Below are 14,864 nucleotides of genomic sequence, written 5' to 3'. Positions count from 1 at the left end.
TATATTAAAAGTTATTTATAACTAAACACTCAGTCAGAAACATATTTATCTAGAAGTATAACAGCAATAATGCCCTAACCCACCAGACCTCCTCCTTAAAACGTAACACATGTGTAAATGTCTTATTAGTCTTTTATTTGTATCTACTAATATATTAATATTTTCTTATATTTATCAGCTTTTTGGATAACTCACCTGTATTATCCTGATTCAACTTTGTCTTGGTGTATATGGTCAAAACATGTTACACAGAGGTAAGCCATTTATACTGCATGTATTCCTGAATTTGTGTTCACTTTGTTAAAAACACACATTTGAAAATATAAACACAAATAAGTTTTAATTAATATTAACCCCATTTATTTTTCTTATAGTTCAGTGTAAACCATTGCTTGCCTTTCAGTACTGTGCTTAATGTAAGGTCTGCTATTTATCAAGAGTTACTGCAATTATTTAAATTATATTTATTATGAGATCTGTGGTCCCATTGTGCCTGTGTATTACATGTATTTTTAGTGCATGGGTTTGATTTTAATCCAATTTGGAATGTTTTTCATATGACTATAGGGTCACAGAGATGGAAATAAAATTACAGAAACCCTACAGCTTAGTGGTTGTTTGCTTTTTTTTTTCTCCTCAAGTTTAGTAAAAAGCTAATTCAGATTGGTTTGGAGCTCTTTGTGAATATTTAAAGCTTACTGATCCTGTTCTCTTCTTTTGCACTCTCCAAGGGTGCTTTATGCTTACTTTTGTAATTGGTGACTCTGATTAGTGACTGTGGACTATGTTTAATTAACAAGGTTATTTGATTCTGTTACAATTTGAAGTTAGAAATATGATTGCTTCTCTTTGGAGACTCAATATTTAGTGACAAATTGATGAAGACTAAAGACCTACTGATGACAATAATTATTGCTTATTTAAGGACATTTGCAAGTAAGTAATCTCTAAATTCTTGTCTTAATTTCAGCCCAGGATGTGAGGGGGCAGAGCCTGGAGTCATGTCAGTGTGTCTAGGTTGTTATTCTGTACCCCCGTAAGAGATGGTCCAAAGATCCCTCATCTGCCTCACGACTGTTGAACAAGGACAGAGGCTGAAACCCCAAGGACCCTAAAACCCCAGCACAGGAGTTCTGGCCTGGCTGAGGTGGGATGTCTCCCAGCAGGTGTATTCACCGGACCAAGAACTGGTATGCATTCCCATGGGAACCGTGGGAGCCCTGGGCAGGACTGGCTGTGCTTGCTGCTGGACTGGCTGTGCTGTACCTGTTCAGATCTCCCTACCTTTGGCCTGCTGCCTGTTGCTCTGAAAAGACTATAAGAAGCTCCATAAGTTTACTCATACTTTTGAGATCTCCCAACAGAAGAAGACAGATCTATTAGCAGAGGACCACGAGGACTTCCTCTCTCCTGTTGGTAGCTATTCCCCCCTCCCTCTCTTTTTCTCTCTGTCTTTTGTTTCTTTTTTCCTCTCCATCTGTCGCATACTTGTGTCATTGGCACTCAATAAAAGTGCACTGCTGTTGTGATTAATTTGAAGTCCCCCTGTGCGTCTTTTGCGCTCTGAGATTAAAACAAACCATCACAATTTCCTCCTGTGTTGGTTGGATCGTGACAACCACACACATCATTCCTGGGGTGCAGAAGTAGGACATCCTCACTTCTGAGAAGAAGGGGTCCAGAGCCCTTTTGTCCTTTTCCAAGGAGCAAGCAGTGAATGGAGCGGTGGGGTAATGCTGGTTCTGACTGAAGGCTTTGTCTGCAATTGCTTTTCGTTGTCTCAGGCTTGGGGAAAAAACTTCATGCCCAGAAGGTCCAGGGGCCATTTTGTTCTTTGTCTCTTTGGTGGGCTGTGGTCACATCAGGTCAGACTTGGTGAGCATTCGGTGTGTAATCACTCTCTTTTATACACTGTTGTTATTTGTGTTGTTGCTGTTATTGTTTGTTTTCTTATCTCATTGCTGTTTCTAGTAAATTGTTATCTCAAGCCATAATATCTCTACTTCAGAATATCACTGCCTATTGTCTCTCTTACCTGAAGGGGTAGAAGGAGTCCTTACTTTTCAGCTGGGCATTTTTCCATAACTCGTTACTTTTATTGACTTTTATTTAATTGGTGTTTTCAGCACTCAGAGAATCGAGTTTTTATTTTTCTTAAAGTCAGTATATCAATTCAGAAGTAAAAAATAAAAGATTGGCATTTTTTGTAAAAATTCTTTGCAATTTCAAATTTCTGGGGAAAATATAGTCAATATATATTAAATTTTTGGGAAAGAAATAGTAGTTTCATATGGGTTTGTACTGGTTTTTTTTGTATCCAATGTCAGCTTTTTTGTATTATGATGCTTTTGTCTTAAAATTACTGTTATTTGCCTCAGTGTTAGTGGTTCCTGTTTCTTGGGAGAATTAGGAAGTAAACAAAGTGGATAACTGCAGTTTTTCTACTGTTGTTCTTAGTTTTCCAGAGCTTCAGGTAGTGAAAATAGATTACAGTCTTGCATACGTTGCTCTGGCCTTTGTTTTCAGCATGGAAACTGAAATATTTCAATTTACTCACTCTTAAGCAGAAACAGAGAAAACAATTTAACAGTATATGTATATTGAAAAAGAAAACAAAGCTAGACACTGGAAAAAAAGTAAAAAAAAAAAAAGGTACTTTAGCTGCAGCTACCTGATGCAGCTTGTAATACACTCTGATAGTATTTGTTAAGAAATGGAAAAACGGTATCTAGAAATGGAATCCTGATTTTTTATCTCTGATCCCTAAGTAACACAAAATTTGACAGACTGCACTAAAGAAAAAAAAAATGCAAATTATTTTGCAGGTCTCTTTTAAAGAGATAGAAACAAAAGGAAAAAAACGAAAGGAATAAAATTCTGGCACTTAAGAAAAGAATGGAAACAAAGAGGAAAAAGCCAAAGAAGTGGACATGGATAATATGAAACAGTAAGTTTGAATCATGGAATCATTTATGTTGAAAGAGGTCTGTAAGATTATTGTATGAAACTGTTGAGCTAACATTACCAAGTCCAAATGCCCCTAATGCCACATCTGTGTCTTTTAAATATTCCCAGGGATGGAGACTCATCCTCTTCCCTGGACAGCCTGTTCCAGTGTTAACAACCCTTTCAGGAAAGTTTTTCCTTGATCTTATACAGAAAATTTTGTGGGAAAGAAAAATGAAGTGAGTTATATATGTTATCTTTCAAAAGGACGTATTCCACTGGGTTTGGTTAGTTCCTATTTTTTCATAAAACTCATCCATATTAGCTAAAAAACTTTATCTGGTTTATAGTTAGCTGGTCCTAATCAATGTGTTATAGGACACACAGAAAGACAGAGAAGTTGAGATGGTAAGAAATCCCATGTTTTAATTGTTACACATGCATCTATTAGTAGTTTTTAAATCTCTCACTATCATTTTTAAGACTCTTTTTTTGTAAGCATTTCTCCTATACCACAAAACCTTGTTTTTCTTTTCTTCATTTCAAAGACAGGAAGGGTAACATCAGCTCTTCTGCAGCTTAAGAGGAGGAAGTGACAGCAAAAGGAGGGATCTAGGATAAAATAATTTAGCCTATATCACACAGGAGTTACACACTTAAATATGGACTGGAACTTGGGGTTTCTTAGCTCTGCATTATAGTGCAGATTATTGCACCATTTTTGATTTCTAGTATATCTTCTGATGAAGCATATCTTAGTCAATGTGTTCACTGTTTAAGATGTATATTTAGAGTATTTCACATGCCATGTTTGTAAATGACCCATGCAGAACATCAAAGATGTGCTATTCAAGGAGTACAATAGAAGTGAGTTGTAAATTCAGTCTTTGAATTGGTGGTTGATGTTCGGCTTAGATGCACAACAGAATAGTTTCTTAAATCAGGGTTTAAATATTTTAATTTTTATTAGAGCTGATATTTCTAAACTTTTGTTTATAGGAAAAATGTCTTTTGAAATGATTAGCATTTACAATGTCATTATTTTAGAATGTTTCAGTGTTTATTCCTTGACGAAAATTCTTGGTGCATAATGTAGACTATTAAAAATTCACAATTAGGTTGAATTTAAAAATTATATTGAAATAGTTTCCTTTAAAAAAAATAACACTTTTTACTTAGACCTAAAAGAACTAAAGATTTCTTTTTATCAGAATACTAAATATAAATGTATTGGAAGATATAATGTCTGCATAATTATTTTGTTGACTATCAAGCACTGATGATCAAATACCTGATCAATATTAACCTAACTATTATTTGGAAAGCCTCTCTTCTATAAGGTATTTTTCTTTTATCTAAGTTATAGGTCATATAGTAGGCCAGACATTGCACATGTATGTGCAGTATTGAGTGCTCTTCAACAGAAGGCAATAGAGAAGCTTAATATTTATGCTGCTTTGTTACAAATGGCAGACTATATTTGCTTTAGCAAAAGGAAAAAATAAAGAAAAGGAGTGGAGGATGCTCCTTGGCTGACCATTTGTCACTCAACTTTGATTGAGAGGTAATTCAACAGAGTATTTGGATTTTTATTCTTCACTTTTTAAAAAATTTTGCAGTTGCAATAATGGGCATGTCTTGTACATATTTAACTGTCTTCTCCCTAGATAGCTAGAGGTTTGATTATGATATATAATATATTGGAAGGTAGGTTTGGAACTGAAGTAGCAGTAAATAATATAATACATTTTTTCAACTTTTCTCTGTGTTTCCAAAAATATTTAATTATATATCAGGCATAGTGTACTGGAATAATTTTTTTTTATAATTGTCTGGGGAGGCTATCCCTTAATAGGATAGCATGCAAGATGTCTTCTAAAGTTTGATTTAATATTTAGTAAGTTTTGCTTCTTACATTTTTTTTCTACTTTCTCTTCATGATTGGCAATAGTTATAAGCAGAATTAAAAGTAGATCTTTCAGCAAGACAATTTCAAATCCTATTCATAATATAGTAAATTAAATATTTTTTTAAATAAAATCAGACTATTTATTTTTGCCAGGTGCTATTATGACCTGATTGAGATATTCTGCAAGGTTCTTTGAATTTCTGCCCAATGTTTCACCTGTAGACTTAAAAACAAAAAACCCACCCAATTTTTCCAAGTTTGAGTTTTGCATATTTTATTTAAGAACATTTTTTTCTTCAGACTAAGATGAACATTTTCTTCCTACTGAGTATCTTTTAGTAGTATAAATTTAATTTTATGTTAACCATTATTGTTAAGTGCATTAATTGTAATACTTGGAAATTTAAGTTCTGGACTCAAATGTGGCAGGCAGACAGCTATGGATAGGGCTGTAAAAGTGAAGCAGTAAATTACAAGAGAAAATTCTATCTTTCCCAAAGGAAAAAGATGCTGAAATTTACTTTGTAATGTATATTTGAACACCAAAGGAAGTTATTGACTTTACTGGTCACTTTGCATTGATCTGATACTACTGTAAATGCATTGATTCCAGAAAAGCTAATTCTGATAAGCATAATTTTACAAAAGATAATAAAACAGCAATTTTACCAAGTCAATGAACTAATGCTGCTAAAATGCTTCCTTATAATCTGGTTTTTATTCTAGAGTTTCATTCTCACTCTTAGCTGTTTCATTCCTCTTTTCTTCAGTTTGTTTTATTTTATGAAGAACTAGTTTTCATATGTTTTGCCCTTATGTCAACTTTATTATGACTCACTGATGCAAAAAACATTGGATAATGTTTTCTGCTCTGTAGTTCTGACTTTGACCTGCCAATTCAGAAGTTAGAAGACAAAAGTTAGCTTTCATTTGAAGTTAGTCTTCCACTTAATAATTAGAAGCAGTGGTATCAGTCTTTTACTCATACTAGGTGAAGTGTCTGCTCAGAAGTGTGAATTTTTGTAGTTACATATATCAGTGCTCACAAATGCTCAAGCAATAATTTGCTTCTGGGTTTTCCTGTATGTACATTAGTGAAGATATACTACAATGTTAATATTTTTCATTTCTACTTGATTTATTTTCTGTTACCTTGAATTATTATTTTGTTTTGCTTTTCCAGTTCCACTGATTGCTGGTTACCCAGTCTAGAAGAATGACTTCAATACCAGAATTCTATTTGCTCTAGGGCTGGCAAATTTGGGTTAAAAACTCTTAATTAGCTCTCTTATTTGGTATTTAACCTTTGTACACAATTAATAACTTACTGTCCTTCTAATGATTTTTTTTCCCCTAGGGCTCTATTCTTGGCCAGTAGCACTGACTTCCCCCACTCTTTGTGATCCTGCTGGTGAAGGAGGAAACTCCAGCCAGGAGCAGCCAGGGCACCAGAGCAGATCCAGCTCTTGGGAATCAGGCACACCCTGGACATGAGGACAGGCTGGGGTTTTGGCTCATGGACTGACTGGGATGTGGTGGGGCTGTAGCTGAAGCTGGGCCATATATTTCAGTGATAGGCAACACTCTTCATAAATAAATTCAATGTTCTGGAAAACAAATGAAAAAAAAAATTCATAAAAATTAGTCTACATTAACACATTAGGAATATTTTCTGAATCCTTATAGTGTTCACTAAATGTCACACTTGGACAGTTGTGTTCTTTGATACAATTTTTATATACAATTTTTTACTAAAATGGTGTTCAAAAGATCTTGTGTGGAGGTTTTCAGAAATGAAGGATATTTCTGCTGATAGAAATTCCATCATGACAGCCTGCTTATGGAACCTGTGGACACAGATCCATTTGAGCATCAAAATAAGGAGTGAGAATGATTGAATTTTTTTACTAAATGAATGTTCTGTTCAATCTAAACAATTGAGTACAGTTAGTCTTAAAATACTTTTTATAAGTAGTTTTCAAAGGCCAACAGCTTCTAGTCCTTTTATAATTTTTTTTAATGAAGAAACCCTGAACCCAGTAGTCATATTCCACAAATCTGGCCACATAAAAGCATGTCTTGTAGTACAAACTGCAAAAAAGTCTGACTTTCCTCTGCCATCTTAACAAAGTGACAGGTTCTACCAGGAAGCTGTTTATTCATGTGCACTAGCTAGAGGTGGAACATGAATTAAAAACTTAGACTAGATACCTCATTATTTTATAGTTTTATAAACTGGCCTTCAGAAACACTGGAAAAAAGTGCAGAAAAAAACCGACAGAAAAACTTACTGGTAAATACGGAAACCATATTGATCCTCTAAGTCATTTTCATGATCTTATTGAACTATTTCAATTAAAAATAAATACTAGAAAAAAAATCTAGATTAAGTGATCCAACCTTTACATTTTAAAAATGTACATTTGTTTCTGATAAACAGTTTTAACATGATAATACTTGGATTATGTAATTGGCTGCCTTTTTCATTGATAGCATTGATTGAGTTTTTCACTAAGTATCTATGTTTTTGACAGCTGGGTAAACCACTGGATTTCCTGGCATGGCAACACCCATAGAACTGTTTTAATGACAGGTAAAGTTGCTTTTGCCTTTATTTCATGGGAACTTGCAAATCCTTAGAAAAAATGAAGTATTGAAATACGTGCAGTAAGCAAGCCAATCTTGTTGGAGATTATATTTACAACAGCTCTTTTAAAATACAGTTTCTTTAAATTTTTTTTTTTTTGGTCCTCCACCAAACTGTATCATCTGATTGGTTCATGTCTGAAAATTGTCAAAATAACAGAATTAATATTTCAATGAGGGATCAAGACTGCAAGATGATATGAGGCCAGTAGATGAGCAGATCCCTGTTTTTCTCTGTTCTGTGGACAATAGCATTACCTTAATGCCCACTATCTAACATGAGGTCTTTAAATTTTAAAGAATAAATGTTAGAGAATTAGTCTCTCTTATTTGAGACTTTAAGCACAGTCAGTTCAAACAGTCCCTTATATAAATACGTAGGTGTAAAGTAATATTAGTGATGCAAATTCTGCAATAGGAAAATTATGTAAGTGTCTTAACAGCATTTCCTGAATGCAAACAATTTCAAAATATTCTCAAATGTATAAACAGTAAATTTTTATAGCAAATCCTCAGAAGCTTTAAGATTAATAAAAATTCAGACTCAGCTGGACACGGCTCTTTAGCAGCATGCTTTGACTGGATCAGCTTTCAGCAATAGGTTGGATAAAATGACCTCTGAAGACCTATTCTAACTTAAAATATTCCAGAACTTAAAATTTTTTAGATTTAATAACTTTAAAATTAATTGAAGAAAAATTTATGTAAAATTGAATCTGTTTAGCCATGGTAGTGGCCACTAGTGTTCTGGACTTTCAACAATATAAAGGACTTACAAAAGATTACATTTGTTGCACTTTAGGGATCCAAGCAGTTTTCAGATCTGAGGTGTTTCATATTCAATCCACAGGTAGAAATAAAATACCAGGGTCTATCCAGACATCCTTTAAAATCTATTTTTACATACATGAAGAAAATCAACTCAATAGGCTTTTATGAAAGCTTTTTCTAAAAGCTTCAAGAAGCTAACAGCCTTCCTTATGACCAAATTTATCAGTATTTAGAGAAGATTAGATGTAACATTGAATATTTAATAAGTATGTAACTCTTCACACTTAAACTCAAAGAAGTATCTTGTAATTCACTCTAATAATCTACATCTCAGAGATACAATGAAATTACATTCTGTCATACATTCTAAGTTAAATGCTACAACTATTATATCATATTGCAAGAAGGAAGCAGAATATGTTGTACATGAAATAATGTTCTAATGTCAGGCTAGAAACCCTTGTTACTAAAAAAATCAGTGACACCAAAATGCTGCATTGATATAATCAGTAAAAAAGTATGGTGAAATGAAAATGGGAACATTAATTGTTAAGTAATTTGATTCTTTAAGCCAATAGACCTAAAGTTAAAATACTATCACTATATATAGTCTGTAAATACTGTATCATTATTTATTTATGTATTTATGTATTTTCTTATTTATTTCACAAAGCTATTAATATTTAATTTAGAATCATTGCCCAAATCTTGTATTGGGGGAAAAATATTTTCTAGAGGTCCATCTGTTAAAGACACAGTTTGCTCATTTTCATGTATATACAAGAATGTACATAAATAGTAACAAAAGGGATGCTAAGATATTGATACTCTTATGGCTTTAACAAAAATATGCTATGGAATATGATATAACAAAATCATTACACCTTGGTACCACTTTTATTTGACCATTTCTCTAAGTTCTGGGTAATTTTTTCATGCTCTAGAAATATCACAGTGTAATGAAATATTTAATTCAAATAAACAAATAAAAGTAGGTAAAATCCACATTTATTTCAAAGTGCGTCTGATTAATTTGGTTAATTTTTTCCCTGCTAAAAGTCATAAAGAACTGTGTGCCATGATATATTTGTAACATCTGTGTAATTATAGCCTGTAGCTTTGCATGAGCTGATTACAAAGAAAACAATTTTAGTTTGGGGCTGAACTGGTTTTAAATCTACTTAACAAATATATAATATATTCATTCTGCTGGTTGTAGCTTTTTTTTTTTCTCACATTTACAATTATTTCTGTATTTCAGCATACAAAGATACAATGGGTAAGGACTGACAGAAAAGCAGGAGAGAGAGAAGTAAAAAGGGTAGGAATGTGGGATAATTTCTTGAAAAAAACTTAATTTTCAAATATGTAAAATTACACTGAACAATTTCCTTGAAATTAGCACTTTTTAAATTGTTTAGCAAGGTAAAGAAAAATGCCTAAGGGGGAGTTACATTTTAAAATTTAGGGAATTTAACTCACAAATCAGAAAATACTCTATGAAGATTTTTTTCAGAACTATTTTATTTGTTTATTTGGCAAGGTTTGGTAGTAGAAGGTGAAAGGAGTGGCAGAGAAGGTTTCTGTGAGAAAATTTCAAAAGCTGTCACTTTATCAGGCACAGCTAAATTCGGCTAGCTCCAGGATGGAGATGCTTTTGGTCAAAGTTGAGACAATCATTGATGCTGTTTGCTCTTCTTTGATAACAAATTCAAAAAAGAGTAAAAATATCAATGTGACAGCAGCTGTGAGAGAGGAGTGAGAAGATGTGAGAGAGACAACTCTGTAGACACCAAGGTCAATGAAGAAGAAAGAGAGAAGGTGCTGCAGGCTCTGTGGTCTGTGGCTAGGACAAGAGTGATGGGCGTTGTCCCCTTCAGGGTGGAGCAGACATCCATCCTGCAGCCATGCAGGAGCCCGTGCTGGAGCAGAGGTTCTGATGACACTGGAGCAGCCTGTCCCAAAAAACTGTACTCATGAAAATGACCTTTGCCAGAACAGTCCTTGAGCCTCTTGAGAAGGACCCACGTTGATGAATTCCCTGAAGAGCTGTATCTTATGGGAGAGAGCCTATCCTGGAGCAGCAAAAAAGGAGAAGGGGGAATAAAGAGATAATGTGTTATAAACTGATTGCAATTGCCATTCCCCATCCACCATCTAATGGAAGGAAGCTACACTACTATGGCAGAAGTTAAAGCAAAGTTGAAGACTCTTCTTATTGAAGATTTCCTTGTTTATACTCACAAAAGTCCCCCATGAAGAGCTGAGAAAATGCCCATATTAAATTTTAATGAATATTATCTGTGACCTTTTTTTCTCAGTTTTATATTTCTGCCTGTCTGAAAGCATAAAATTAAGTCAAAGCAAGCCCCATATGTGTTTAAATCAAGAAAAGCAAAAACTATCAACAAAGTAGAAGTGTGAAGTGATGGTTCTTGTAGCTTGTGGCTATGAAAAGAATCCTTCTAGCTCCCATCTTCTAAGAGCATTCTACTGCAAATGCTGAAATGTGAGACCAAAACTTATCAGTCTCTTGAAAGGCTGAGGTGCTAGAGAAAAACTGAGCACACTGCAAATCAGGCTGGGCTGCTTTCCCAGGAACAAGTGTGGGACCTGAAATAATTATGAGTAAAAAATTAGGATTAACTAAAGAAATAGTCTTAGAGGATTTTTTTTTTTTATTTTAAACAATATTTTCAACTTTTTTTCTAGATAGTACCATTTTAAGAAATGATTTTTTGGGGTAGGGGGAAGTTTGAAACAAGAGAAGAAGCTACAAAGGAATAAAAGGAAAGTGAAAGATAGCAAGCAGTTACTGAATTACTTTTTACTGTAGTGTCACCCAAAGATATAAACCCTCTTTGAGACTAATCTCATTTGAGCATCCTGAGACATTTATATTAGGAATACCAAAATGAAGGCTAGATACACAACTTCAATTTTAAGAAAATTTGAATAAGGACTTTTTCTATGAATAGAGACATTTACTACAATATAGTTGAGAGAGTATTAGTGAAAGAATATCCTTGGATATGATGCTAAAATTCCAAATTAGGGGAGAGTGTAGAGGCATTATGCAAGAAACACCATAAAATCACAGAAAACCCCAAAACCACCCCCCAAAAAAAACAGGAACAGAATTATTCATAGCTCAGTTTAATAAACACATACAATTTTGTCTAAATTTCATTGTACATTTTCTAGATAAATAGAATTACATCTCTATTCTGTATTTTCTATATAAATTCTCATTCATTTTGTTCAAGTTTTTAGATCACAGCTGGTCTCTTTGGAGGCACAACTACTCTTTGTAATCCACCCAGGACTGGCTCCCATCATCCCTATAAGGAAAATCTTTGAGGTCATGACTGCAATCTTTATCACATCTGCATTATCTGATTCTGAAATCAGGTGGAATTCCTTCCTCAAGGAAGGATAATAGTCTTAAGGCAAATTATTAAAAAACAGACAAACAAACAGGTTTATAAGGGGCTTTTCACAGGAATTACATGCCATTGTTTCTCAAGAAAAGCTCTCAGTTTGTGGGTACTTAGAGTTAGTTAAATGCATTGCTAATCTTTTACTCCTTATACATATTTAAAGAGAATTATGGAAATTAAGCCATATAACAATTAATGCATTTCATGAGTTATGTGACAAAACCTCATTGTGATCCAGTAGATATTGGCTGTTAATATTCAGTCAAGAAAGGCATTTTAATCAACTTTATTTGATTTACCCGTTACTCGATTCAACAGTTTCTCAAATTGACTAGATGGCTGTGGCTAGTTTGATTTACATCTTTTTTGTCTTTTTGTGGCATAACCACAATTTTGTATAGGTAGTAGTAACAACAAGAAACAAGAAAAGAAAAAAGAAAAGAAAAAAGAAAAAAAGAAAAGAAAGAAATGAAAAGAAAAGAAAAGAAAAGAAAAGAAAAGAAAAGAAAAGAAAAGAAAAGAAAAGAAAAGAAAAGAAAAGAAAAGAAAAGAAAAGAAAAGAAAAGAAAAGAAAAGAAAAGAAAAGAAAAGAAAAGAAAAGAAAAGAAAAGAAAAGAAAAGAAAAGAAAAGAAAAGACCTCATGTCCATTAATGTCTTTCCAAATGTAAAAAAAAAAAAAAAAAGTGAGATAATAGCTTAAAGATTATGTTAGAGAATTACCTGAATCTCAAAAAATTCAGCCATACTTGGTTCTAGTGAAGAAAGAAATGTGTTTCAGTATTCCTTGATTGTCTTGAGCCGCTGAGGGAGAAATTATTCTTTTAATTCCATCTGATGATGATGCATAGCAGTGTTTGGAGATTTTGATATGCTATCTTTGGGTATATTTCACACTCTATTAGAATAAGCTTATTTTTGTTCTTGGGAACAGACTGGTAGACATAAGCAAGTACTTGTGTGGAGAAAAAATAGTGGAGAGGGATGGGAACAGGAGGCAACATAGGATAGGCCATGATATAAAAAAAGGACATCTCAGGCATACAGTATCACTGGCCAAAAAAAAAAAAGAGAAGTGCATACCCTTGATGAGAAAAAAAATCTTTATTTATCTAACCATTCAATTTTGGTCTTCAGTAATTTTTTTCTTAGTAGAAAATTTAAATGGATGCATAGAAGTAAAATTGTCAGCTTTAAAAATAAAAAAATCACATTCCTTCACAATAACTACATACTGTTAATTACAAACCAAACATTTTCCACCTGCTGAGATTTCTACTCTCTGGAAAATATCTATGATGACTCCATTACATCCTCTGAAAACTTCTGACTTTAATTGGGAAATACTTTTCACTAATGCTTTGCAGAAAATGTTAACAGATGCATTTTCCCCAAAGATTAAATATCAATCTATTTTATGAATGTACAAAAGTATTCAGAACCAGTGATTTCCAGAAAAAAAACAATAACAAACAAACAAAAAAACAACAGCTATTTGGTGGAGACTTAAGAAAACAAACCAGCACAAATTTTTATCCCATAGAAGTCAATGAAAATTCAATTCCTTCAGTCATTGCAAAGACAATTTCTGTCTTACACATCCTATTTCATACTGGCCACTGCATATCTAGGTATTCATCCACCACCTAAAATATCTTTGTCTCTTATATTAAGGATAAATTCAAACTGGATTTTATCATTAAAAATATCATCATATCTTAGTTTCATTCTGTGTCCATGTTCAGTTTAATTTTGTTTCTCTTGTTAATTACTCAGGTTTTCCAGATATGTAAAAGGCATGAAGGCTTGTCACAGGAGTATATTTTGACTCCAAAGACTGGCTCTGCTTTTAAATTAAATGTGGTGGGTTAACCTTGTCTGGTGGCTTTCTCACTCATCCACATCAGCAGGGCAGTGGGAGAAAATACGACGAAAAATCTGTAGGCTGAGATAAAGGCAGTTTAAGCAAAGAAGGCAAAGGTTGTGCAGAGAGGAAAAACAAAACATGATTTTTGCTCCACTTCCCATCACCAGGTAACGTCCAGTGACTTCTGGGGAAATAGAGTCTTAGTATGTGTAGCAGTTGTTTGTAGAATGTCACCTTAGCAACAAACACTGCCTCCCTTCCCCGTTTTTCCCCTCAGCTTTTACTGCTGAGCACAAAGCCATATGATATGAGACATTGCTTTGGACAGTTTGTGTTATCTGTCCCAGCTGTGTCTCCTCCCAAACCCTTGCCTGGACCCAGCCTTTTGGCTATTGTGTGGGAGTTCGGCAAAGATAGCCTTGATACTGTAGGAGTATTGCTCAGCAACAGTCAAAATATTATTAACAATGTTCCAACTGCAAGTAAAAGCAAAGTGCTATATGGGGAAATTTAACTCCATTCCAGCCAAATCCAATATAATCTCTAGCCCTTATTCCATATCATTTGCAAAATGCTCAGGTCCCACATAATCTGATACATTTACATATCTTCTGACCATTCAGTTGTGTGTTTCTTTTTCCTGAAATCCCCTTTATAAACTCTTATAAATTATACTACATCCTTAAAGCATCTTTATGATTTATAAACTCTGATTATCTACCCCTCTGCCTTAACAGAGAGGGCTAACTTGCCCACTCTATGGGTCTCTGTCACTCCACAAGATGTCCAGAAGAACAGACTCTGATCTGGGACTCATGCATCATGGTGATTGTTCAAAACAACAGAAACAATATGTTTGACTGCTGAATGCCAACACCAGCTTGATTTGATCATCACTGCACTCACCCAGTTCACTGTGAAGCTCACTCTTCATCAGTTCAGGTAGTTTCTCCTACAATCCTACGACATGCAACTCACATCATTGGTTATTTCTTCCCACGGAAGAAAATTCTCTAGAAAGCAAGCACTGGATCTCCTCATCCTTCTGCATTATTTACCAAGTACACCCAGGTCCTTGAGTGAAGAAAATCCCACAGCTGCTTGCTTTTTAACAAGCGAGGAATAGACCACGCTGCCTTTCCCAGCCTCCCACTACAGGAGTTTTATCTTCTCCCAGTCTGTATAGGGGCTCTTTTTGGACAGGACTAGGACAGTTAGGAGTTCCTTTGGTGTTAACCAACCAAGTACTCAGGAAAGAATACTTTAGGGACCCTAATAGACTTTTGG

At 34.1% G+C, this 14,864-nt stretch overlaps 1 long non-coding RNA gene across 1 annotated transcript; it reads left to right on the top strand.

Annotated features, from left to right (window-relative positions):
* The first annotated feature begins 1,259 nt into the window (after window positions 1-1,259).
* On the top strand, window positions 1,260-12,350 carry LOC134546576 (uncharacterized). Its single transcript, XR_010079204.1, has 3 exons — window positions 1,260-1,412; window positions 2,826-2,947; window positions 6,213-12,350. It is a non-coding gene; the product is annotated as an uncharacterized LOC134546576 (long non-coding RNA).
* Window positions 12,351-14,864: the final 2,514 nt, after the last annotated feature.

The sequence above is a fragment of the Prinia subflava genome, chromosome 2 (assembly GCF_021018805.1).
Source record: "Prinia subflava isolate CZ2003 ecotype Zambia chromosome 2, Cam_Psub_1.2, whole genome shotgun sequence".
In the NCBI taxonomy this organism is placed as follows: Eukaryota; Metazoa; Chordata; class Aves; order Passeriformes; family Cisticolidae; genus Prinia; species Prinia subflava.
This window is presented reverse-complemented; position numbering and strand designations above follow the sequence as displayed.